This window comes from Rhinopithecus roxellana, chromosome 5, assembly GCF_007565055.1.
Source record: "Rhinopithecus roxellana isolate Shanxi Qingling chromosome 5, ASM756505v1, whole genome shotgun sequence".
Lineage (NCBI taxonomy): Eukaryota > Metazoa > Chordata > Mammalia > Primates > Cercopithecidae > Rhinopithecus > Rhinopithecus roxellana.
The window spans coordinates 69,312,654-69,340,497 of NC_044553.1; the positions used below are offsets into that span (position 1 = coordinate 69,312,654).

At 37.8% G+C, this 27,844-nt stretch overlaps 1 protein-coding gene across 4 annotated transcripts in view; it reads left to right on the forward strand.

Annotated features, from left to right (window-relative positions):
• LOC115897719 (chromobox protein homolog 3-like) overlaps window positions 1-27,844 on the forward strand; it is a 685,812-nt gene that overhangs the window by 501,524 nt on the left and 156,444 nt on the right. Inside the window, exon 4 of one of the 4 annotated variants that reach the window (XR_004057499.1) lies at window positions 19,741-20,530. The exons of the other annotated variants lie outside the window; for them this stretch is intronic. The gene's annotated coding sequence lies outside the window, so the exon portion shown is untranslated. Of the gene's footprint in view, window positions 1-19,740; window positions 20,531-27,844 lie in introns of those variants that run through there. 4 annotated transcript variants of the gene reach the window in all.

A 27,844-nucleotide genomic window follows, 5' to 3' on the forward strand; every position in this document is an offset into this window, starting at 1 on the left:
TGTAGTATACATGATGACATTCTCTGCCTCAATCTCGGTTATCACCTTGGCAGATTGAAGTAGAAATGCTACCTTAAGTTTTGTGACCTCAAAACACTGGAAACCTGTGATTTTCTTCTTTTTCAGACATACTAATAAATTTCTCCATACATCACACTTGTTTCAGGTCTTTATTCTTGCACTTGATCTAAAAAGTCAACAATTAGTTAACTTTGGAAGTTCTTTAAGATTGAAGATGATGAGCCAGATCCTCATTCCTTGTTTGGGAAAATGGTAGTTTATAACTATGTTTCTGTTTAAGTATAACTCCTTTCCTGATTATAAAAGTGATACTATCCTGTTGTTGAACATTTAAAGGAAAAAAATCCCACAACTCAAAGATAACTACAGGCCATCTAAGGTGTGTGTGCGTGTGTGTGTGTGTGTGTGAAGGCAGGCTGAAAATATGATTTTGTGCTCCATATTGTACTAAATTATAAACATCTACTAATACTAAAAGTAGTCTGTATAAATGTTGCTTAGAGGCCACATAATAATCTGTTGTATGTTTATCCTATTAGATTGACCCATATGAAATTGCCAGTATTTAATCTTGTAATCCACAAAAAAATGTCAGTTTGATGTGGTTCAAACTAGTAAAATTTAAATTGTGTTCCCCACTTATTGAACATCATGTCTAGCTTTGTCAAAATGTTTTTTAAAAAGTTACCTAGGAACGTTCATGAACATATCTGTATTAGTTCACATATTTAGTCATTTCTTCAGAATAATTTCCAGAAAAAGAATTGATTTGGAAGATGTAAAAATGTAGAGGCTCTTCCACGTGTTTTGAAATTGCTTGCAAAGAGGTTGTAGCATTTTATATTCTTCTTGACTATGTACCCCACTCTGTCAATTTTACTCTACCCTCACAGAAATTGAGGATGATAGTATTTTTATCTCTGCTAATCGTGTAAGTAAATATTATATGCCATATTTCTTAACATGTCTATAATTAGCACATTTCATATTTGCTCCAGTTTTTAAGATGATAAAAACTCAATTCATAAATATATGAAACTACTTGAGAAGTAGGGCCCAAAACCTAAAATGGAATTGGGTTTAACATCATGATATTGCATTACTCTCCTGTTACCCCAGATACATGATAACAGACTGTCTTTAGTAAAACACAGGAAACTACAGAGATGGTGGCAATTGCATTGCCACTATTTTTGACTTATATGGAAAGGATGTAAACTTTCCTATTGTAATTAAGTCATTTGTATGCAAAATATATACCTAGATTTGCCATATTTCTTCAGTAGGGGAGGTTTTTTGTTTCAATCTCTCAAAAGATCAGTAATTTTTCTATCCTTAAAAGTCATTATAACAGTCAAATAAATGTCATGTGCAGTTCAATTATAAAATGCTAGAAACTTGGGAGGTAGGGCAAAGCAACTGTGTACAATAGCACCTGGAAATCTCACTGTCTTTTTCACTGGTAATCAACTTAGTTTTGTGGCTGTAACAGTCAGGAATGGCACACCTTTATGCACAGAAAATCGTGGTATGTTGCATTGAATAGAAAGTGGCCCTTGAGTTGCAGGCTCCTGACTCATCATAACATCATGTTATGTTGCCTGTGTTATGCCTATGTTTCCCCGTCTTTGGGGGCTACTGATATTTTGTGACCTGTATAATTTTATTGTAATAAACACAGATTCAACTAATTCAGTTACTATGCATGAGCTAATGAAATTTCCAGAATATTATGAATTTTAATGGTGCAGATTATTAAAACTGGGGTCATCTTGGAAATTACAAGATATATATATAGCCATATAATACCATCATGTCACATATTTGTACAGCAATGCAAGAAATTTTTTTAAAAAAATCTTGTCAATGTCTGTGTAAGCGTGACCAAATCATTGGTCTTCTTACCCTGCAACCAGCGTTTCAATTAAAATTATGATGGTATGCCCAAGCATATACTCTGTATTTTTTCCTAGACATTTCTAATCCAGAAATTTCGGCTTCCACTGCTTCCACATCAGATAGGCCTGAAATTAGACTCTGAGAGGGATGATGTACATCCATTACTAGGGTAGATGCAGTGGCTGCCCCCTCTCCCCAAATAAATAACCTTCGGAACAGCTCTACCTTCACCACATGCATAAAGGAATTCTGACTACTGCTGAGCTCATGCTGAATATCCAGAAGCATGATGTGAGCCCACCACAGCCAGACTGCCAGGCTCTTATGCGACCAAGGATGAAAATGAGCAGCAACACTCTCAAGTCTGCTGAGATATCTTTATTAGTCTCTCTTATGTAAAACATTTCCCTCTAAGATTTACACATGCCCAGTGATCCTTATATATAATGATAAGGAAAATTCACAGGTTTTCTATGAGAATATTTTCTGTTTTCCTCTCAATAACATTCAAACCACAAGGTAAACATGTTTAGGAATATATTGATGACCTTCTTTTAACCGACAGCAAAACACACAAACCCATCATAGGTTTGCTGAACTCAAAATAATCTGAGCCACTTGAGTACCATTTTCAATACCCTGTTCGATTTATTACTTGGATGCCTTCCTCGTAGTTCACACCCTGCCCCAGTTCATTAATAGTACTTGAAAATCAAAAATGCAGACATTTTAAACTCCAGATTCCAGCAACAATTACTTTAGATGTCCATTGCTGAAGATTTCAATTACATCTTAAAGCTAATCTGAACATCAGGCAAATGACAGCTTCACCAAGTATTCAAGTGATATATAGCATTAAAATTGTCATTCTGGTATTACTACCTTACAAAGACTTAGATTATTAGGACATCTGATTTTCTCGAGTCATCAAGGTGCTAGGATCATGAGTTTCTATTTATACTGTTACCAAAACACCAGGGGTTCAGTCTAGGACCTGCTGCTCACTGCACTGAAAGTCAGTCTCTGCGACTTGATTATTGCCAAGGCAAAAGGCTTTAATCGGGTGCTGCAGCTGAGGAGATGGATGATCAGTCTCAAATCCATCTCCCTGGTCAAGTAAAATTAGGGGTCTATATAGCAAGAAAGAAATGTAGCAATGCATAAGAAAGTAGAAACAAGGGAGAGGTAAGAAAGCAATCATGATGAATGAGCGAGCTGGCATCTGATTGTCTGGAGGTGCAATCTGGTGAGTTTTAGTTCTTAATACTGTTTTTGAGAGGCCTGAATGTGTTTCCTGAAGAAGGAACTCAGATAAAACAAATGTAAGTTTCTATCAGAAGGTCAATTTCTGTTTATCCAAAAAACTCTCTATGGGACTATTGGGTATATTTCAATATCACATATTTATACAAATAAGAATTCTCAACATTAACATTATTCAAATCAAAATTAAGAAATATGTTGCAGATAGGACCATGAGTAAAACTGCATCTTTTTAAGTTAAACCACTGTGGTTGTGTTGCAGCAAAATGCTATATGGTCATTTTTAATTAATGTTGCTAATTTTACTCTTACTGATTTTTTATTTTGTTTGTATTAAATCCAAATTTCTTTGTATAGTTACATAAATTATTTTTAATATTAGGGATCTATTGCAATATTTATTTTGAATATGCTTAAGTAATAATGTAATAAAAATAATTTGTGTCAAGGGAATATTCAGGTCTAGCAGAATTCATTTTATTTAAGAGTAAAGGGTATTACATTTAAGAAACATTGTATTACATGAAAGCCAATATCTCACTTGGGTATCTTCAGTCTAACTGTAGCACCTTATGTATTGGGACTGTATTGTCCATTCTCCACCTGAAACCAAATTTTTCAGCTTTTTCCAGGCTTCTTAATTTTCATATTAGTGTTCTCAATTTTGGCTACACATTGTAATCATTTAAGGAATTATTAAAAGTTTGTGATGCCTGGATCCCACGCTCAAGAGATTCTGATTTAATGGGTCTTGGAAGCCTGCGTGTCAGGATTTGGTAACAATTCTCTAGGAGATTCTAACGTGCAGCTGAGGTTGAGAACTGTTGCATTGTTCTGAAAGACTAGAAACATGGCATCTTTAAAGCTCATCCAGAAAATCCGAAAACGCCCCTGTAGCCCATCCACACCACAAGAAGTGTTGCCTTATAGAGCAGACATTTTTATAAAAGGCATCATCTCAGACTATATTCACCAGCTGGGAGCCTCATGCTCCCTAACGACATCTCTGCTTAGTGGTGTACATCACTGGTAATTAAGCGGAGAGGAAGCTGGAGTCACAAACGTGATACAGACAAAATTGCTCCTCTCCAGCTGAAGTCATTGCCGGAGTCCAGTTCCATAATTGCCAGTGTCAACCTGATATACGAATCACAGCCTGTGCTCAGTTTCTTACCAAGAGTGACTCTCTTCTCCCCCAAGCCAGTGCTCTACTCTATGAAGATAAATTCTGCCTGTAATTTTTTTTTTTTTTTTTTTTTTTTGAGATGGAGTCTTGCTGTGTCACCCAGGCTGGAGTGCAGTGGCCAGATCTCAGCTCACTGCAAGCTCCGCCTCCCGGGTTTATGCCATTCTCCTGCCTCAGCCTCCTGAGTAGCTGGGACCACAGGCGCCTGCCACCTCGCCCAGCTAGTTTTTTGTATTTTTTAGTAGAGATGGGGTTTCACCGTGTTAGCCAGGATGGTCTCGATCTCCTGACCTCGTGATCCGCCCGTCTTGGCCTCCCAAAGTGCTGGGATTACAGGCATGAGCCACCGCGCCCGGCCTGCCTGCAATTTTTAAAATCCCAAATTTAATTCTGATGGTTCTAAACGAAGTCATTACATTGTTTATTTGTTGTCAACACTGTCCAAATTTAGAAAGATTTGAAATAAAACTTCAGAAGGATAAAAATATCAATGATGGAATATACAGGCATTACTAAAAGAAATGATGTATGACATTGTCTTGGCAAAATTCACAAGACTCATTATCTAATAAACCAGTCCTCCACTGCTATGGATGACTTGACTCTGATGATATAGGAATCAGAAATGGGCCTCTCCTGATGCCAACAAGCTACTCTATAGATGTTAAAACTAAGCCTCTTATGAAAGAAATTATGTTCCTAAAATAATTCGTGGATGTTCAAAAAGCTTTTTGAAAAGCAAAAAGGAGTATAATTCTGATTTTATGTTATTTAAACAATATAATGTTTTTATTTAAAATCTTTATTGTATAGTGTAATTTAAATACATAACCAATGGAGAAATCTTTGCATTAGATAGGTAAATTCAAACTCCCTTTGACAACCTACAAATGTGTCCTTACACAAATTTTTTAAAGTCAAATTTAATATTTTAATTGTTAAAAGTTGTTTTGGGAAACTTCTGGTAAGATGGCAGATAATAGCAAATACTCCATTCTAATACAATGTAAATATCAATAAAATCATCTATGTGTCCTATCTAAACGTTATCTTGGTTGTTTAACATATTTTTAATAATAGCTTTATTGAAATATCATTGTTTTTGTGTTTGTTTCAAATATTGAATAGTGTATACTAAAAAAATTATAAAGAAAACTTTAAAAAATTGTAAAAGGAGATGAGTTATTTCAAAGATAAAGGAGGAATCAGTATTATTTGAGAAAATTTCAATAATATTGAAATAATAAATCTATAGGAATCAAAAGTGAAATTTGGAAAATGCAGAATCCCACTCAGACCTTAAAGATGATATTCAGTCATCGAAGAAGAATATAAACATTATGTATTGCAATTTTTTTGTATTACTCTCTGTTAAGAACATTGTTGGCTGGGCGCAGTGGCTCACGCCTATAATCCCAGCACTTTGGGAGGCCGAGGCAGGAGGATCACCTGACGGGAAGCATTTGAGACCAGCCTAGCCAACATAGTGAAACCCCATCTCTACTAAAAATACAAAAATTAGCCAGGCGTGGTAGTGCACACCTGTAATCCCAACTACTACTCAGGAGGCTGAGGTGGGATAATTGCCTGAACCCAGGAGGCGGAGGTTGCAGTGAGCTAGATGGCACCACTCTACTCCAACCTGGGTGACCGAGCAGAAAGAGACTCCGTCTCCCCACACCCTCAAGAAAAAATAAAAAAGTAAAAAAATTGTTGAGGGCAATTTAAAAATAGAATCTGTATTGAATTATTATAAGCAGAATATAAAATCAGGTAATCGCTCTAGAGCATGAAAACATTATTTAAAAATCAAAGTGAATAGAAAAGGAAGATCTAGAGATCCTAGCTTAGAGATTTATTCTGACAGCTCGAAATAGTAGAGAGTATGTGATGCTGAATCAATCAATGTGATATATAGAAACTTTTCAGAACTGAATTTAAATAATGGCCTTTTATCTTTTTCTGTTTTAAGAAGCCTTAAATCTACCAGGATGAAAGAATTAGAGAAAATAGATAAAATTAAGTTTTAGAAGATGGAAAACACAAAGTAAATGGAAGACCTTAAGGCTAAATCATAAACCAGAAGAGAAGCCAATTCACAGAGCAAAACCTAGGAAAAGCTCCGAAACTGATGCAATCAGTTACCTTTATAAGTGAATTCAACTGACTGCCTAAAATTATATATAAGAAGCATTAAACTTGGAATGCCACTTTCATTTAAGATCCAGAAAACTGTAGGTGAGTTTCATCTCATTCTAATGACAAGAAAAAGAAGAATCTATAAAATCCACAACCATCTTCAACCTATTATAGGGCTCACTTTGCAAGGCAACTAGCAACCTAAATTGCAAGTCATGAGTATCTCCTGTAAGGAGAAATGGAATATATGGACTCTTTTACCTATGGATATGAATGCCATACAAGTAAGAATAAAGAAATAAATTTTAATAAAATCTTAAAGGGCAAATGTAATAAAACCTTAAAAGGCAAATGTACTCTATCATGGCAGTTTAGAATTAATGAGAGGACTAATAAAAGGAATGTCTGCATTCACCACTTTTTCCCATGGATCTCCATTGGGAGCTCATAAGAAAGACTAGGAATGGGGCAGAATACCTGAAAGCCAGGCTTCATGGCCAAAAAACACTTCAGAACTTCTCTTTCAAGAAAAACAAGACATAATCTACATAAATCCCTAAGAAGAAAAGGCATGTGGGTGTTGGACCAAGATTTCATCATTCCTTTCTTTGTTCTTGATAGAACAGTAGAAAAAAAAAAAAAATCAGTTCCTGACTAACACAGTGAAACCCCGTCTCTACTAAAAAAAAAAAAAAAAAAAAAAAAAAATTAGCTGGATGCAGTGGCAGGCACCTGTAGTCCCAACTACTTGGGAGGCTGAGGCAGAAGAATGGCGTGAACCCAGGAGGTGGAGCTTGCAATGAGCCGAGACTGCACCACTGCACTCCAGCCTGGGCGACAGAGCGAGACTCCGTCTCAAAAAAAAAGTAAGGATTATAGAAACCTGAACAATGTTGCAACCAATTTGACCTAACTGACCTTTGCAGACCACTCAACGATGCAGAATATACATTCTTTTCAGGAGTGCTAGGATCATTCACCAAAATAGACCATATGGTCTAGTCCAAACAATATAATTTAAACAAAATAGGCCATAGAGACTAATTTAACCAATCATAAACTAGTTTCAAAGGATACAAAGAATACAAAATATTTTTCTGGCATGATGGATGCTTAATAGATATTTGAAATAATTTAATAGATATTTGGAAAATTCCTAACATTTGGAAATTATACAACATGTTTTGAAATAACCCATAGGTCAAATAAAAACCGTAAGAAAAAATAGTAAATAATTTCTAATTTCTGATTTAAAATGAAAAGACAGCCTTCCATTTCCAAAATGACAATATAAAAGCAAGCTGGTGTTACTCTTCCCCCACAGAAGAACAAAAAGAAATATACAGCACCGATATTATAACCAGCAATATCCCAAACTCAAATATGAGAATGAGATAGTTCCTAAAGTCACAGAGAAGTGAAACAACTCCAAATAGATAGTAAGAGAATCAGACTTCCATATCCATGATGCCCCTCCTGGCAATCAGCTCAGCACCAAGTGCATGGAAAATTTCCAGAGTCCTCACCATCTGAGTTTACTAGCAGGAGACCTGTCCCTGTATCAACCCATAGGAAGCATCAGAAGTGTCTGAAGGGAGAAATATCCCTGAGGACAGCCAGAGACAAAGCAGGGAGGACTACCATCCCCAGTTCAGGGAATTCTTCTCTATAACTCAGCCATAGGAGATGCCAAATCACAGTGACTGTTCAGCAGCAGTATGTTGTAGGAGATTTGTTCCATAGGTCTCTGGGCACAAAACCCTAGCCAGCCCTTTCATACTACCAGGATATTCCCTTTGAGCCCTACCATATTCAGGATGGACTGTACTCTGATAATTTACTAGAACCAAAGAAAATCTAGGCTTAGGGTGTCAGCTATTGCCTAAAAGGAGGAAGCAATCTAGTTGAAAAGTTAAAAAGACAGAAAATCAACAGGCAAATTACAAAGAATCTCTGTACAAACATATCCAATAAAAGGCAAAATAAGCAAGACAAAATAGTCTGAAATAAATAATCCTTCAATGCAAGTACATAGTCCTGTATCCACAGGAAACAGTAGCAAACAGGGAAACCTGACCCCCTCAAATGGATAAAGCAAGGAACCAGTGACTAACCCTAATGAGATGACAATATATGAACTCTCAACCAAAAATTCAAAACAGCAGTTTTAAGGAAACTCAACAATCTTTAAGATAACAGAAAAAAGCAATTCAGAAATTTATCAGAGAAATTTAACAAAGATACTGAAATAATTTTTTAAAAATCAAATAGAATCTTGGAACTGAAAAACACATTTACCGAACTGAAGAATTCATTAGAGGCCTTCAGCAGAATGGATCAAGCAGAGGAAAGAATCAGTGAGCTCCAAGATAAGCTATTTAAAAATACACCGTTGGAGGAAAAAGAACAAAAAGAGAATAAAACTAAATGAAGATCACCTAGAAAATACAGATAATTATCTCAAAAGACCAAATTCAAGAATTCTTGGTATTCAAGAGGGAGTTTAGGAAGAGCAAGGAGTAGAAAGAAATAATAATGGAAAATTTTCCAAAACTTGAAAAGAGATAAATATCCAGGTACAGGAAGGTCAGAGAATACCAAAGAGATTCAACCCAAATAAGACTACCCCGAAGCATACAATAGTCAACCTCTCAACCATCAAGGACAACAAGAGGATTCTAAAAGCAGCAATAAAAAGGAAACAACATTTTAAAGAGCTTGAATTCAGCTGGCAACAGGCTTCTCAATGGAAATCATACAGGCCAGAAAGAAATGGGATAACATTTTTTAAATATCCAAGAATACTGTATCTAGCAAAATTATCCTTCAAATATGAAGGCATGATAAAGTCCTTCCAGACAAACCAAAGCTGTGATAATTCACCACCACCAGACCCATCACACTGGAAATGCTAATAATTCTTTAATCTGAGAGGCAGAACCACCAATGTGCAAAAAGAAAACATTTAAATGCAAAAAATCCACTGGGAAAATTAAGCATGTGGACAAACTGAGACTACTCTAATACTGTAATTGTGATGTTTAATCCACTCGTAACTCTAGTATGAAGTCCAAAAGACAAGTCTATCAAAGACAATACTTACAGAAACCTGTTAAGAGAAGGTAATATAAAAATACATAAATTGTGAAAATGAAACAAAATGAGGGGGCAAGGAGTTGGAATTAAAGAGCAGAAATCTGAAAAACATTGTGTTTATTTCTGTTCTTTCCTTTGTGATCAAAGTTAAGTTTTCATCCCTTTAAAACAACTTGTTGCATCTATAAGATGTTTTTTGTAAGCGTCACGGTGAGACCACAATAATAATGGTGGCCTATAAAGGATTCACTAAAAATAAAAGGGAACAGATTAAAACATGTTACTAGAGAAAAATCACCTAGCCACAAAGGAAGACAGTAAGAAAGGAACAGAGGAGTTCAGTAAACAACCAGAAAGCAAGCAACACAGTGGTAGTAATAAGTCCTTACTTATCAATAACAATGAATGTGAATGAACTCAGTTATCCAAGTAAAAGGCATAGAGTTGCTGAGTGGATAAAGAAACGAGACCCAACTATATGCTATCTATCAGAAAGCCACTTCACCTCTAGAGACACAGACTCTAGATGAAGGGGTTTCCATGACGCTGAAAACCAAAAAAGAGCAGGAACAACTATACTTATATCAGGAAATGGACTACAAATTAAAGACTAAAAAGACAAGATCACTACATAATGATAAAGGGTTCAATTTAGCAAGAATATGTAACAATTAATAAATATCTGTGCACCCAACACTAGAGATCCCAGGTATATAAAGCAAATATTAATAGATCTAACAAGAGAGATAAATTTCAATACACGTTTCTAGGAAAGGGGCGGAGCAAGATGGCCGAATAGGAACAGCTCCAGTCTCCAACTCCCAGCGCAAGCGACACAGAAGACCGGTGATTTCTGCATTTTCAACTGAGGTACTGGGGTCATCTCACTAGGGAGTGCCGGACAATCGGTGCTGGTCAGCTGCTGCAGCCCGAGGCATCCCTCACCTGGGAAATGCAAGGGGGAAGGGAATCCCTTTTCCTAGCCAGGGGAACTGAGACACACAACACCTTGAAAATCGGGTGACTCCCACCCCAATACTGCGCTTTAAGCAAAGAGGCACACCAGGAGAATATATCCCACACCTGGCCAGGAGGGTCCCACGCCCACGGAGCCTCCCTCATTGCTAACACAGCAGTCTGAGATCTAACTGCAAGGCAGCAGCGAGGCTGGGGGAGGGGCACCCGCCATTGCTGAGGCTTAAGTAGGTAAACAAAGCCACTGGAAAGCTCGAACTGGGTGGAGCTCACAGCAGCTCAAGGAAACCTGCCTGTCTCTGTAGACTCCACCTCTGGGGACAGGGCACAGTTAACAACAACAACAAAAGCAGCAGGAACCTTTGCAGATGCAAACGACTCTGTCTGACAGCTTTGAAGAGAGCAGTGGATCTCCCAACACGGAGGTTGAGATCTGAGAAGGGACAGACTGCCTGCTCAAGTGGGTCCCTGACCCCTGAGTAGCCTAACTGGGAGACATCCCCCACTAGGGCAGTCTGACACCCCACACCTCACAGGGTGGAGTACACCCCTGAGAGGAAACTTCCAAAGTAAGAATCAGACAGGTACACTCGCTGTTCAGCAATATTCTATCTTCTGCAACCTCTGCTGCTGATACCCAGGCAAACAGCGTCTGGAGTGGACCTCAAGCAATCTCCAACAGACCTACAGCTGAGGGTCCCGACTGTTAGAAGGAAAACTATCAAACAGGAAGGACACCTATACCAAAACCCCATCAGTACGTCACCATCATCAAAGACCAGAGGCAGATAAAACCACAAAGATGGGGAAAAAGTAGGGCAGAAAAGCTGAAAATTCAAAAAATAAGAGCAGATCTCCCCCGGCAAAGGAGCGCAGCCCATCGCCAGCAACGGATCAAAGCTGGTCAGAGAATGACTTTGACGAGATGAGAGAAGAAGGCTTCAGTCCATCAAACTTCTCAGAGCTAAAGGAGGAATTACGTACCCAGCGCAAAGAAAGTAAAAATCTTGAAAAAAGAGTGGAAGAATTGACAGCTAGACTAATTAATGCAGAGAAGGTCATAAACGAAATGACAGAGATGATAACCATGACACGAGAAATACGTGACAAATGCACAAGCTTCAGTAACTGACTCGATCAACTGGAAGAAAGAGTATCAGCGATTGAGGATCAAATGAATGAAATGAAGCGAGAAGAGAAACCAAAAGAAAAAAGAAGAAAAAGAAATGAACAAAGCCTGCAAGAAGTATGGGATTATGTAAAAAGACCAAATCTACGTCTGATTGGGGTGCCTGAAAGTGAGGGGGAAAATGGAACCAAGTTGGAAAACACTCTTCAGGATATCATCCAGGAGAACTTCCCCAACCTAGTAGGGCAGGCCAACATTCAAATTCAGGAAATACAGAGAACGCCACAAAGATACTCCTCCAGAAGAGCAACTCCAAGACACATAATTGCCAGATTCACCAAAGTTGAAATGAAGGAAAGAATCTTAAGGGCAGCCAGAGAGAAAGGTCGGGTTACCCACAAAGGGAAGCCCATCAGACTAACAGCAGATCTCTCGGCAGAAACTCTACAAGCCAGAAGAGAGTGGGGGCCAATATTCAACGTTCTTAAAGAAAAGAATTTTAAACCCAGAATTTCATATCCAGCCAAACTAAGTTTCATAAGTGAAGGAGAAATAAAATCCTTTACAGATAAGCAAATGCTTAGAGATTTTGTCACCACCAGGCCTGCCTTACAAGAGACCCTGAAGGAAGCCCTAAACATGGAAAGGAACAACCAGTACCAGCCATTGCAAAAACATGCCAAAATGTAAAGACCATCGAGGCTAGGAAGAAACTGCATCAACTAACGAGCAAAATAACCAGTTAATATCATAATGGCAGGATCAAGTTCACACATAACAATATTAACCTTAAATGTTAATGGACTAAATGCTCCAATTAAAAGACACAGACTGGCAAACTGGATAAAGAGTCAAGACCCATCAGTCTGCTGTATTCAGGAGACCCATCTCACATGCAGAGACACACATAGGCTCAAAATAAAGGGATGGAGGAAGATCTACCAAGCAAATGGAGAACAAAAAAAAGCAGGGGTCACAATCCTAGTCTCTGATAAAACAGACTTCAAACCATCAAAGATCAAAAGAGACAAAGAAGGCCATTACATAATGGTAAAGGGATCAATTCAACAGGAAGAGCTAACTATCCTAAATATATATGCACCCAATACAGGAGCACCCAGATTCATAAAGCAAGTCCTTAGAGACTTACAAAGAGACTTAGACTCCCATACAATAATAATGGGAGACTTCAACACTCCACTGTCAACATTAGACAGATCAACAAGACAGAAAGTTAACAAGGATATCCAGGAATTGAACTCATCTCTGCACCAAGCGGACCTAATAGACATCTATAGAACTCTCCACCCCAAATCAACAGAATATACATTCTTCTCAGCACCACACCACACTTATTCCAAAATTGACCACATAATTGGAAGTAAAGCACTCCTCAGCAAATGTAAAAGAACAGAAATTATAACAAACTGTCTCTCAGACCACAGTGCAATCAAATTAGAACTCAGGACGAAGAAACTCAATCAAAACCGCTCAACTACATGGAAACTGAACAACCTGCTCCTGAATGACTACTGGGTACATAACGAAATGAAGGCAGAAATAAAGATGTTCTTTGAAACCAATGAGAACAAAGGTACAACATACCAGCATCTCTGGGACACATTTAAAGCAGTGTGTAGAGGGAAATTTATAGCACTAAATGCCCACAAGAGAAAGCAGGAAAGGTCTAAAATTGACACTCTAACATCACAATTAAAAGAACTAGAGAGGCAAGAGCAAACACATTCAAAAGCTAGCAGAAGGGAAGAAATAACTAAGATCAGAGCAGAACTGAAGGAGATAGAGACACAAAAAACCCTCCAAAAAATCAATGAATCCAGGAGTTGGTTTTTTGAAAAGATCAACAAAATTGACAGACCGCTAGCAAAACTAATAAAGAAGAAAAGAGAGAGGAATCAAATAGACACAATAAAAAATGATAAAGGGGATATCACCACCGACCCCACAGAAATACAAACTACCATCAGAGAATACTATAAACACCTCTACGCAAATCAACTAGAAAATCTAGAAGAAATGGATAATTTCCTGGACACTTACACTCTCCCAAGACTAAACCAGGAAGAAGTTGAATCCCTGAATAGACCAATAGCAGGCTCTGAAATTGAGGCAATAATTAATAGCCTACCCACCAAAAAAAGTCCAGGACCAGATGGATTCACAGCTTAATTCTACCAGAGGTACAAGGAGGAGCTGGTACCATTCCTTCTGAAACTATTACAATCAATAGAAAAAGAGGGAATCCTCCCTAACTCATTTTTTGAGGCCAACATCATCCTGATACCAAAGCCTGGCAGAGACACAACAAAAAAAGAGAATTTTAGACCAATATCCCTCATGAACATCAATGCAAAAATCCTCAATAAAATACTGGCAAACTGGATTCAGCAGCACATCAAAAAGCTTATCCACCATGATCAAGTGGGCTTCATCCCTGGGATGCAAGGCTGGTTCAACATTCGCAAATCAATAAACGTAATCCAGCATATAAAGAGAACCAAAGACAAGAACCACATGATTATCTCAATAGATGCAGAAAAGGCTTTTGACAAAATACAACAGCCCTTCATGCTAAAAACGCTCAATAAATTCGGTATTGATGGAACGTACCTCAAAATAATAAGAGCTATTTATGACAAACCCACAGCTAATATCATACTGAATGGGCAAAAACTGGAAAAATTCCCTTTGAAAACTGGCACAAGACAGGGATGCCCTCTCTCACCACTCCTATTCAACATAGTGTTGGAAGTTCTGGCTAGGGCAATCAGGCAAGAGAAAGAAATCAAGGGTATTCAGTTAGGAAAAGAAGAAGTCAAATTGTCCCTGTTTGCAGATGACATGATTGTATATTTAGAAAACCCCATTGTCTCAGGCCAAAATCTCCTTAAGCTGATAAGCAACTTCAGCAAAGTCTCAGGATACAAAATTAATGTGCAAAAATCGCAAGCATTCTTATACACCAGTAACGGACAAACAGAGAGCCAAATCAGGAATGAACTTCCATTCAGAATTGCTTCAAAGAGAATAAAATACCTAGGAATACAACTTACAAGGGATGTAAAGGACCTCTTCAAGGAGAACTACAGACCACTGCTCAGTGAAATCAAAGAGGACACAAACAAATGGAAGAACATACCATGCTCATGGATAGGAAGAATCAATATCGTGAAAATGGCCATACTGCCCAAGGTTATTTATAGATTCAATACCATCCCCATCAAGCTACCAATGAGTTTCCTCACAGAATTGGAAAAAACTGCTTTAAAGTTCATATGGAACCAAAAAAGAGCCCGCATTGCCAAGACAATCCTACGTCAGAAGAACAAAGCTGGAGGCATCACGCTAACTGACTTCAAACTAAGGCTACAGTAACCAAAACAGCATGGTACTGGTACCAAAACAGAGATATAGACCAATGGAACAGAACAGAGTCCTCAGAAATAATACCACACATCTACAGCCATCTGATCTTTGACAAACCTGAGAGAAACAAGAAATGGGGAAAGGATTCCCTATTTAATAAATGGTGCTGGGAAAATTGGCTAGCCATAAGTAGAAAGCTGAAACTGGATCCTTTCCTTACCCCTTATACGAAGATTAATTCAAGATGGATTAGAGACTGAAATGTTAGACCTAATACCATAAAAACCCTAGAAGAAAACCTAGGTAATACCATTCAGGACATGGGCATGGGCAAGGACTTCATGTCTAAAACACCAAAAGCAATGGCAGCAAAAGCCAAAATCGACAAATGGGATCTAATTAAACTAAGGAGCTTCTGCACAGCAAAAGAAACTACCATCAGAGTGAACAGGCAACCTACAGAATGGGAGAAAATTTTTGCAATCTACTCATCTGACAAAGGGCTAATATCCAGAATCTACAAGGAACTCAAACAAATATACAAGAAAAAAACAAACAACCCCATCAAAAAGTGGGCAAAGGATATGAACAGACATTTCTCAAAAGAAGACATTCATACAGCCAACAGACACATGAAAAAATGCTCATCATCACTCGCCATCAGAGAAATGCAAATCAAAACCACAATGAGATACCATCTCACACCAGTTAGAATGGCAATCATTCAAAAGTCAGGAAACAACAGGTGTTGGAGAGGATGTGGAGAAATAGGAACACTTTTACACTGTTGGTGGGATTGTAAACTAGTTCAACCATTATGGAAAACAGTATGGCAACTCCTCAAGGATCTAGAACTAGATGTACCATATGACCCAGCCATCCCACTACTGGGTATATACCCAAAGGATTATAAATCATGCTGCTATAAAGACACATGCACACGTATGTTTACTGCGGCACTATTCACAATAGCAAAGACTTGGAATGAACCCAAATGTCCATCTGTGACAGACTGGATTAAGAAAATGTGGCACATATACACCATGGAATACTATGCAGCCATGAAAAAGGATGAGTTTGCATCCTTTGTAGGGACATGGATGCAGCTGGAAACCATCATTCTTAGCAAACTATCACAAGAACAGAAAACCAAACACCGCATGTTCTCACTCATACGTGGGAAATCAACAATGAGATCACTTGGACTCAGGAAGGGGAACATCACACACCGGGGCCTATCATGGGGAGGGAGGAGGGGGGAGGGATTGTATTGGGAGTTATACCTGATATAAATGATGAATTGATGGGTGCTGACGAGTTGATGGGTGCAGCACAGCAACATGGCACAAGTATACATATGTAACAAACCTGCACGTTAAGCACATGTACCCTAGAACTTAAAGTATAATAAAAAAAAAAAATTAAAAAAATTAAAAATAAAATAAAATAAAATAATTTCAATACAGTAATAGCAGGAGATTACAACACCCCATTCTCAGTATGGATAGACCATCCAGACAGGAAATCGACAAGGAAACATCAGCGTTAAACAACACACTAGACCAAATAGATCTGACATTTATAGAACATTTAATCCACTTGCTGCAAAATATGCATTCTTTTCATCAGCACATATAAAATTCTCCAGAACAGACAATATATTGAGCCACACAAGTCTCAGCAAATTCAAAAAAATAGAAATCATACTAGGTATCTTTTCTGAACACAATAGAATAAAACTGGAAATTAATAATAAGGAAAAGCTCAGAAAATGCACAAGCACGTGGAAATTAAACAACATGCTCTTGAATGACCATTAGGTCACTGAATAAATTCAGAACAAAACTTTAGAATTTTTAAAAACAGATTAAAATGGAAACACAACATACCAGAATCTACGGGATACAACAAATGCAGTACTAAAAGAGATGTTTGTGATAATAAATATGTATGTCAGAAAAGTAGAAAGGCTTCAAATAAATAATTTAGTGATACATCTCAAGGAATTAAAAAAAGAATGAATCAAACCCAAAATTAGTTGAAGGAAATAAAAATATGAGCAAAAATAAATAAATTTGAAACTAAACAAAACATAGATGATCAACAAAATGAAAAGTACTGAAACTAAAAAAGTAATGTAATTTTTATATCAACAGCCTGAAAAAAATGATATGATCTCCTTAGATGCAGAAAAAGCAAAGTTCAACACCCATCTATAATTTAAGAAAAACAGAAACAAATGAAAAATTCTCTTAGCAAACTAGAAGAAAGAAAATTACTCAATCTGATGACGGACAGCTTCACAAATCTGTGGCTAATATCAGACATAATGGTGAAACACGAAATTCTTTCCCCCAAACATCAATAAAAAAGCAAGAATGTCTGTACTGATGACATGTATTTGACATTGTGCTAGTGCAGTACTAGCCACTGCAACAACATAAATTAAAAAATAAATAAAAGGCATACAAATTGCGAAGGAAAAAATTAAACTTTTCTTTATTCACAGATTTGATTGTCCACCTGGCAAGTCCCCAAAGAACTACAAAAGGCATTTGACCTTGAATGTGACAACACCACAGAATAAGTAAAAGGTCAAATATAAAATCAAAAGTACTTTTATATTCTAGGAAAAAACCATTGTAGTGACATGATCCAGTTGGGATAAAAAACAAAAAACAAAAAACACTCTGGTTTACTGTGAATCATGGCAGGTGATGGCATACTCAGTAAAAGGCCATTTAGGAAAGTTCAGTATTCCAGCAGGTGATAATGATCAGTTGGCCTGGAGTGATGATGGAGGTGGAGAGTTGACTGATTCCAAAAATGTTTAAGAAGTAAAATCAGTGGGATCAGCAATGGATTATTCATGGGAGAAAAGAGAGCTGTTAAGGATCACCATTGTTCCTGAGTTTTGCAAATGGGTGGAAGATGGTGCAGTTCACTGAGGAAGAAAATTCTACAAGCAACAACAACAACAACAAAAACAGATTGGAAACAAAGGTCATATGTTTAGTTTCAGATACAAGCAGCCCAAGGTACCTTTGAGACTCTAAGAGAAATCAGATATGCCACTCAGAAGACTTGACTTAAAGACATCTGCACCTACTTAAAAACTAGTCGGGGAGTGTTTTACTTCCAATTATGTGGGCAGTTTTCATGAGGGGCTTAAAACCTAGATGATGAATTGATAGGTGCAGCAAACCACCATGGCCGGATATACATATGCAACAAACATGTGCACATTCTGCACATATATCCCGAAACTTCAGTAAATTTGTTTTAAAAAATGAAAAAATATTTTTAAAAAAAACTAGTTGGGGTTCAATCACCTAGGTAGAAGTTTAAAACAGAAAGAGAATAAAACCTGGGATTAACCTTCCAAGAAACCAGCACTTAAAGGCTGGGTGAGAAGGATAAAATTGAGGAAGAAGAAAAAGAATAGTTAGCAATATAGGGAACAAAGACATTATTTGTCCTAGATGCTAAGAGAAGAATCATCAAAAAGTACTTATTCTGAAAAACAGGCTCCAAAAATTCCTATGCAATGTGATGAATTAAGATTTAATTCAAAAATAGGAGCAATTAGTGAGGAATAAAGTTGGGTAAGCAAAGAGGGATGAATACATGAAAGTAATTTTTTAAATCAGAGATAAAATCATGCAGATTGTGTTTTCAAAAGAATTTTAGATTCGGTTTAATGCCTTTACTTCTTGCCCTAAATTCTACTTTGTCCCGAAATAATTTTATTAATGCTACTTTATTTTCTCCCAATTATCATCAACTTACAATTTTTAAATCTTCTCTTCAAGTCTTTCTTTCGTACTTTCATTGCTATAGTTGTAACTGCAGAAAATGTTTTGAATAAGCAAAGGAATGGTTTTGAGGGGAAATAAAAGCCCTTGTTTTGATAATTAGATAAATATAGAAGACATTAAATGAAACGTTTGCCGTGATCATCTCTGGGTGTTTGAATTTCATATGGATTTTATACCCCTCTGTATTAACTGAATACTTTAAGATAAATGTGTATTACTTTTTATATTTTAAAATATGTCATAAAGAATTTTTTTTAAGGAGAAACCATTTTCCACCTATTTTCTTGTTCATTGGTTTACCCTTTTTGAGTTGTCATAGTGTTTTTCTCTTTTTCTACTGGATTGTTCTTTTTCAAATTTATCTAAAGCACTCTATATATTAGGCTTGATATCTTTATATATTGTGTTTATTGCCTCTTTTCTGTTATACATATTTATATTTTCTCCCAGTTTATCATTTTGTTTTATTTTTATTCATATCAGTGGCCATATAAAAGTTTTAATGTGTATGGAGAAAAATCTGTCAATTCTTTCCTGTGTGTCTTGTTGGTACAGATCAAATATTTTAATAGTGAAAATAAGGGTAATAAATTAATAGCATTAGATATTTGCATAAATTGTGACACATCTATGAACATACAGCAAACAAAAATTTAGCAACATTTAAAAGATTTACAATTTCTCATTAAGAAACAGAGTAACTGCAAACATTATGACTTCATCTTTTTACTATATAAACACACAGGAAATGAGGACTGAAAATGGATAGTTATCTTTGTGCAGTGCAATTACAGATATATTCTTTATGCATTTTTTATATTTTTCAGCTTTGTTTCCTGCAATGTACAGAAGAAATGGCTTTTATAGGAAAAAAAGTCTTCAAAAGTCATTTTAAAAATAAAAGGACATATATGCAAGTGATCATAACGATATACAAGATTAAGTGGGGATTAAGGGAAAGAGGCTATTTAGGATTTCTAACATTTTGAATCTGGATACCTAAAAGTGTGGTCTTGACAAATAAAAGATATGGGAGGAGATTAAAATGAGGAAAAATTGAAGAGTTCTGCCTTGCAAATGTTGAGTTTCTGCTGACAGTGCATTGTCCATGTATGAGTCATTTGAAAATGTAGAATTGGAATTCAAGATGAGAGATACAGATGTAAAAGTCATAGGAAAATTAGCAAAACATGAGCATTTTCAGAATAAGTAATTCCACAAGGAGATCTATCCAGAGAAGGAATTTGAGGCCGAATCCTTAAGAAACAGTAATGTTCAAGGGAAACAAAGAGCATCTTCTATGGTCTGAATGCATCCCCACAAAATTCATGTTAAAAGTTATTTGCCAATGTGATGATATTAAGATGTAGGGCCTTTGGGAGCTGATTAGGTTATGAGGGTGGAACCCTTGTGAATGGATTAGTGCCCCTATAAAAGGATTCAAGGAAACTAGCTAGGCCCGTCTCCCTTTCTGTCCCTTCTGCCATGTGAGGACATAGCATTAGTCCCTGCTGAAGGATGCAGCAACACGATGCCATTTTGGAAGCAAGTCCAGGCCCTCACCAGACTTAACCTGCCAGCACCTTTATTTTGGACTTCCCAGCCTCCAGAACCATAAGAAATAAATTTGTTGTTTATAAATTACCCAGTTTCTGGTATTTTGTGATAGCAGCACAAACAGACTAAGACAGTACCTGACAAAGGGAGCAGGAGAGACCAGAGCTGATGAAAGAGAACCTGAATGGCACAGACTTGAATTACCCATCTTGTGGATGATGATGAAGGTAAGAAAAAGGTCTCCAGGAGGAAAGACGGGAGCACATAAATATGCTCCTATGGTTAATAATATTTAATTTCTGCTTTCATACTTCTAAGTAGGAATCCAAATGGCAAAGTGCCCCATCATCTTTCACCCTAACCCTAAAAGTCCCCAATATAGACTTTTTATCCTCCTCCCACCTTCAAAACCTACAACCAAGATATATATATTTTCCAAATTAAGAACAGGGGAGTGCTTGGGGATGGAAATTAGGGAGTTGGATAATTAGGTGGTGCTGGGGCAATAAAATTCTATGTTTAGAGAGGGGAAAGAGCAACATTTGCTCTTGTCTCCTGGCACCTCAATAGGAAGAGCTGGATTTCTCAACAACCTTGGCCAGATTCTATGAAGACATGAACTAATAAGGGAAAGTGTCTAAGTAATGGCAGGAAATGACCCAGTTGCCCATTACTTAGAAAAGTATGGAAGATAAGAAGATCTGTTCTTTGAAGACCCATGTCAGGGTAAAGACATCTGAAAGTCCTTTCATGAGTCTTTAGTGGAAGAGAAGAGAATCACTTCCCCCTTGCCAAGAGCATTCCTTAACAGGAATACCAGGCATTGCTGAGCAGTTCTGAATGGAGTGCCAAGCCCCATGCCACTCCAAGGGCTGTGTCTGAGTGACTGGTAGTAAATGCCATAAGATCAAGGACAAGCAAGGGAATGCTTCTCTTGTCGACACAGATATCTGGATGTTTTGGTTTTGTTTTATGTTGTTGTCATTTTCTCACCCATTACAGATGAAGAGGAAGGACAAGGACCTTTTTTTTAGGAAGTTAGGGAAGGATCAAGCTTTCTGAAGGAGAAAAAGATGGAATCAAAAAATTTGAAAACTTTTTTTTAAAAATATTAGTTACAGAACTAAAGAAAGAAGAATATAGATCCAGAACTGAAAACAAATTTTAACATTTTACAAATGATATTTATGAAGGAAAAATTGTTTTACAAATAAATACGTACCTGTACCACGATGACATAACAGACCATTGTCTGATTGGATATATTATTAATTTTTCTGAAGACAGAGCAAAGGAGTCAAAGGTCAACCCCTTTGATACCACTTAAGCTAAACTGAAGGTAAAGAAAAAAAAAAAAAAAAAACCTCAGGATAATAATTGGAGAAACAGCTTCCTTAGGAAAGAAGAGCTCATGCATTTTTCTCTTAAACCCAAAATGAAAAACCAATATTAAAAATGGACAGAAATTTGATTTGTTTAAAACCAGAGTTGCTCTTCGAAACAAGTAACAAGGACAGTTTGTTCATTGCAGTAGACCTAATAAATTTAAGGCACCAAACGTGTAATTGGAAGTTTGTTATCATTTGGAAAGATCTTTCTTTTAAAAGCACAGGCGCCCACCAGCAGTAGGTTGGTGTCAAGCAAATAGCCAAGCCAAATAGCGGTGACTTACTGTTTGGCTTGCAGGTAACTGGGGCCATGAAACCATTTTTCAGAGAAGTCTAAACCGTGTGAGGAATGCCTGGGAGGAGGGAATAGAGCAGGGGAGGCTGGAAGGGAGGTGGTGGGGGTCATAATGAACCAGGAAGGAACACCAGTACATGTATTGGGATTAGGGACAGAGAAGTGTTACAACTTCTGAACCTAAAAAAGGCAAATATTTCTTAAGCAGACATTGATGCGGGAGATGATTTACAATAATAATAATAGATAATATTTATTAATTGCTTGGTATGTACCAGATTGCATGCTAAGCACTTTAAATGTCATATTTAGTTCTCAAAACAGCTCAGTTTTATTGATGAAAGTTCTGATTCTCAGTAAGGTCAAGTAATTTGCCCACATCATGTAACTAGACACAGAGCCAACAATTAAACCCACATCTGCCTGATTTCAGTATCACACTTATTAACCCCCACCGCCCCCCGCCTCTTCCCTAACACAGGCTAAATGAAATGGAAAGGTTTTGTTTGTCTCAATTTTATTTATAGCGAGAGCTGCCTCCTTATCCCTCTTCCTTCTGGAATTCACCAAGAAGAGGATTCAGTAAAAAGAGCCAAGGCAAGCTCCTGTGGCTAAGGAAGAGGCAGTGTGAGTTTCTTCTTTTGAGTCATGCTTATGTTGTTGGTGTTTCTCATAGTGGATTATTTAAAGCAAAAACAGGTAGGTGTATTTCAGGATGTGTAGTTTCAATCAACACTCTTAAAGCAAGCAAAGGAAGAGATTGTAAATCAAGCAGACCTGCAGATGGTCCTGTGGTAAGATGCTTCAAGGTCATCTGCTAATGCTCAATGAATCTCCGTGTCTCACCACCCTCCTGACCACCAAACACATCACCGTGCTCCTGTGGTAGTTCAATTTCTCCTTTGATGGCTGCAGAGAGAGGTTGAAAAAAATATCCCACAAAAGTCTTTCTTCTCTGTTCCTTCAACTCCAAGAGGAGACTGAAATCAAGGAAGAAATCCTTGTAGTAGAAATCAACATAGTACCACATGCAGAGAGTTTCTGTGTCTATGAAAAATGGAAAGATAAACCCTACACACTTGTCCCCCTACCCATGTCCTGGAGACAGACTGTGGGCCCTGCTGTAGCTCCTGTCCAGCAGCCCCTCCACCTGGTGCTCTCCACCAGGGCTCCAGTAACTCCTCCCTCCCTTTTCCCCTTCAGGTGGCCGTGAAAATGCTCCCCAGCCTGAAGGCTCCCTATGGCTTCCCTGCACTCTGCCCACAACTTTGATCGTAATTGCTTAATTCAACTCTTTTTATGTTATTCATTTTTAGGGTGCTGTTTCTTGACAATATCCTGACAGATTCCATCTTATATAACATTAAAAATTGAAAAACTACATTCCCAGAGGAAATGAAATCAGTACCCTGTAGAGGTATCTACACTCCCACATTCACTGCAGCATTATTCACAGTAGCTAAGATATAGAAACAACCTAAGTGTCCACTGAGGGATGAATGGATAAAGAAATTGTGGTACATCTATACAATGGAATATTATTCAGTCTTTAAAAAGAAGGAAATCTGCCTTTTGTGACACGGATGAATCTAGAAGTCATTATGCCTAAGTGAAACAAGCCAGGCACAGAAACAAGAATAGTGTATGATTTCACTGTGGAATCTTAAAACAAACATCAAATATGTAGAAACAGCCAAAAGCAGTGGCTCACACGTGTAATTCCAGCTACTCAGGAGAATGAGGCAGGAGGACTATTTGAGGTCAGGCACTGGAGACCAGCCTGGGCAACATAGAAAACCCTGCATCTTTAAAAAAATGAAAAAAAAAAAAAATCACTAGGGCAGAGTGGTGCATACACCTGTAGTCCCCACTGCTTGGGAGCTTAGGCATTCAAGGCTGCGGGGAGCTATGATGATCGTGCCATTGCACTTCAGCCTGGGCAACAGAGCAAGACCCCATCTCGGGAAAAAAAACAGAAACAGAGAGAATTAGAACAGGGAGGGAGATTAAGTCTCGGGAGCTCATGTACAGCATGAGGACTGTAGTTCATAATAAACCAGATGAATTAAACAACTGAGGAGGGGGTAAGAATGTTGTTAAGATAAAAAAGGGCAAGGAAAAGACAAAATTAGCATGTGTACGACCTACAAAGTTGTGAATTTCCAAGTCAGCTTATATACAGTCATCCCTCTGCATCCGCAGGCAATTGTTCCAGGCAACCCCCTACCTTTGCCCCTGCCTCCAATACCAGAATCAGTGGATACTCAAGTCTCTGGTTTAAAATGGTATAGTATTTACATGTAACCTAGGTATATCTTTCTGCACACATTAAATCATTTCTAGATTATGTATAATACCTAATACAAGCTAAATGCTATGTAAATAGCTGTCACCCTGTGTAGGTTTAGTTGTATTATGTTTATTGTGCTATTTTTGTTTTTTTCAAATATTTCCAAGCTGCAGTTGCTTAAATCCAGAGATGTGAAACATGCAAATACAGAAGGCTGACTGTATTGTGTAGTATGTTGGAAATCAGCTAAGATAATAGCTTTTAGGTGACCCCACCTCAGAAAGTAACAATGGAAGATGATGGATAGGATAATTTGCTTGACTGTAGTAAACACTTCACTGTGTATATCACAACATGATGTTGGACACCTTCAATATATACAATGAAACAAGAAATTTGATACCAGGGAAGTACTGTGGAGATACTTCTTCACCTTCATTGAAACCCCCTCATGGTCTGTCCTTTCTCCCTCAGATTCCACATGCTGTACACTTCATATGCACATCATTGTTTTCTGCTGTCACCTCTGTGGCTCTTGATTCATGTGATGAAGCCCTGCCTCTCCATCCTCCACCCGCTTCTACCCCTCTATGCTACCTTCACCTTTCACTCCCAGGACTGCCTGTGTCACCATCTGCATGGATTCTTTTCACTTCTCTGCCAGCTTCAAGGTGTTGCCTTGTAAGGTATTTTATTCTGCCAGCACCTCCAAAGGATATCATTTGCCTCCTTGCACCACCAAGTCATGATGATCCCACTCTTAAAGGTCCAAATAGGCCAGGCACAGTGGCTCACGCCTGTAATCCCAACATTTTGGGAGGCTGAGGTGGGCAGATCACGAGGTCAGGAGACTGAGACCAGCCTGGTCAACATGGTGAAACCCTGTCTCCACTAAAAATACAAAAAAAAAAAAAAAAAAAAAAAAAAAAAAATTAGCTGGGTGTGCTGGCAGGTGCCTGTAATCCCAGCTACTCAGGAGGCTGAGGCAGGAGAATCGTTTGAACCCAGGAGGCGGAGGTTGCAGTGAGCTGAGATCGTACCGTTGCCCTCCAGCATAGGTGACAGGGCAAGACTCTGTCTTGTTTTGTAAAAACAAAACAAAATCCAAATAACATTCTACTTTACTTGCAAAGCCTGCATTACAGAATCAAAAGCTGTAAAACAGTAGATTCTTTCACACTACTAACCTCAACACAACCAAATTGTCTTCTCCAGCTCTTCATGCCTGTTCCAGATTTGTACTCCAAACATATATTCGAGTCCATTTGCTTATTACCTATAGACACAGTTACTTGTTCTTTGGATAGCTGTGCCTTCTTTACAAGGCACATTGTCATTGACAATGGGCACTTGGTGTTTGTTTCTGGGACTGCTTGAGTAGAGGGCAATGCATAGGCCTGGATTCTCTCTCTCATCTCATTCTGTTATTAAAAGTGAGTCCCTAAGAGTTTGTCTCACTAGGTTCAATTTCCAGCACATAGGTTATTCAAATGCTCATTCTACATTGAAATCAGCATGGAATGTGTAATAACAGGAAAGAGAAATATACAGACTCTCTGTGCTTGGCATGGTAATGTGTCATGTGGCTTGAAAAGGTATGTCTGGGAGTATCATATGGCTGTTACTCAGTCTGGACACAGAAGAGCTTTGTATGGCATCCCTCACTGTCCAGCCCCAAATAACAGATATTCAGCTGAGCTGGCTCACATGGACTGTGAGAAGTTTCAATCTACTTCATGAAATATTTTTTCAACTGCAAAATATTCGTTTTTGTCCAAAAGAAAAAAAATTCAATCACTTCTTTATTTTTACTCCCAATCCAAGATCATGTTTTAATCTTTTGATTCAGAGGACCCAGGATTACACCTTAAATAAAATAACTCATCTTTCTTAATTTTCAAAGCATGATTGCTTGGAGTGTTCTCTTTTAAATATATTCTCATGTTATAATTAATTCCCATTAATTAAATGCTTGTAAATGCTACAACAACCCTATGAAGGAGGTACTATTTTTCAAATGTCAAAAAACGAGGCTTAGGATGTTGAAGAAACTTGCCCACATTCACACAGTTAATACGTAAGGATCTCGAATTCAAATTCAGGGCTATCTAATTTCAGATACTGATAGAGTTTGGCTGTGTGTCCCCACCCAAATCTCACCTTGAATTGTAATAATCTCCACATGTCAAGGGTGGGACCATGTGGAGATAATTGAATCATGGGGCCAGTTTCCCCCATGATGTTCCCAAGATAGTGAGCTCTCACAAGATCTGATGGTTTTATAAGGGTCTTCCTTCTCTTGGCCCTCATTCTCTCTCCTGCTGCACTGTGAAGAGGTGACTTCTGCTGTGATTGTAAGTTTCCTGAGGCCTCCCCAGCCATGCAGAACTGAGTCAATTAAACCTCTTTCCTTTATAAATTACCCAGTCTCAGGTGTTTCTTCATAGGAGTGTAAAAATGGACTAATATAGGTACCAAGATTTTTACCACCATACTACTAGCCTGTTAGAATGGACTAGTGTTGACTGTCTTCAGTGAAAGACAAAACCAAGATGATTTATTCTAGAAGTGTTCTTATGACTCATATTTTTCTAAGTCACCAAGAAAGCTATACCACATAGCAATGGGATGGATTCATGAGCCAAGGACAGTATTCATATCATTTCAGAAGAAGGATAAGCAGAAAATCCTTGGAATAGCTTATGAACCTAGGAGCCAGGAATAGCAAATCTCTTCTTGCTGCTTCATATCAGAGGTGATAGAAAACTGCACTGCCTCTTGGATCATGTACCCCCAGAAGATTGTCAATAAGAATTTTCCATGATAAAGTCAATTTCTGACAATCACAGATTTTTCACCAAATCTCTGATTTGTCAAGCATTATTGAAGAGCTCTTTCAAGTTAAACTGATTTTGGGGAAGGAAGAAGTCATTAAAATCTATGGGATTAGCCACTTGGAAAATAGCAAGGGCTGGGAGGCTGCTACGAAAGAAGCTGGCAACACATGTGATTCTTTGGATCACTGGCCAGTCCTCATGGGTTTTCTTTGCAAAGGACACAGCCATAGCCATGAGAAAAATAAACCAAGCACAACACTCACAACACAATTAAAGTTGCCGTAAAACTTGGCTTCCTTACTACTGGCACATAGGATCCAGATCTTATCCCATCCCACATCACTCAAAAAAGGATATTTGTTTCCCACAGTTTTACAGCTTATGAGGTTCTTTTTTCTAAAGACATGAGAGAAATAAATTAAGAGGCTCTACCGTTAACTTAGTTAACTTCCTGTTTTGCACAAATGCAGCTATGTATTTATCTAAAAAGTCAGCTGGAGCCATTTCACTATGAACTTTATCAGTCAGGGAAAGAGCCAAAACAGCTATCAAGTCTTATATCTT